A 776-nucleotide genomic window follows, 5' to 3' on the forward strand; every position below is an offset into this window, starting at 1 on the left:
GGATGCAGTAATTAATGTAGTTTTTGTCTTTAGGTCAAAATATATTTTACATTTGGTCAGTATTTCATAATTTCATCATATTATCTGTAAACAAAAACATTCGACAACCCACACAATACTTGTCACAATAGTTTCTAAATTTTAAATGAATGCTTAAAATATAGCCTGGGTTTGACTGGGTTTATACTTTTAATTAGAGTGTTGTTAAACTATTATTTAAACTATTTGTCATTGCTAGTGCACAAGAATGTAAGCAATAACAGATCATCTTTCTGTTTAGACAGGTCACATCCACCCACACACACACACACACACACACACACACACACACACACACACACACACACACACACACACACACACACACACACACACACACACACACACACACACAAAGAATGCCAATTATTATGCTTTTATTATCATTCATTTATTGTAGATTTCTTGTCAATTCTAAAATCAGTTGTCAATGTTAGTTCTGTGTATGTATTTTTTGGCTCAAAGTATATACTGCATAAATTGGCTGACCTATAAGAATGAAAAACCCAGAAGAAATTGGAGGCAACTTTCCCCATGTATTGGCAGCTACAGTGTTTTCCTGTTCATACATGTTTTTATATGTATCAGTGTTTTCTTTCATATAAGTCTGAGCCTTTGCTTTCCAGCAAGGATTGAGGATGATGTGAGTCACTGGAAGATACATTTTAAAAACACATGAGTGTTCATTTTTGGTTGCATTTTATATCGTATTTATAGAGCCTCTGAACTAAGCCACT

The sequence above is a fragment of the Garra rufa genome, chromosome 8 (genome assembly GCF_049309525.1).
Source record: "Garra rufa chromosome 8, GarRuf1.0, whole genome shotgun sequence".
NCBI lineage: Eukaryota > Metazoa > Chordata > Actinopteri > Cypriniformes > Cyprinidae > Garra > Garra rufa.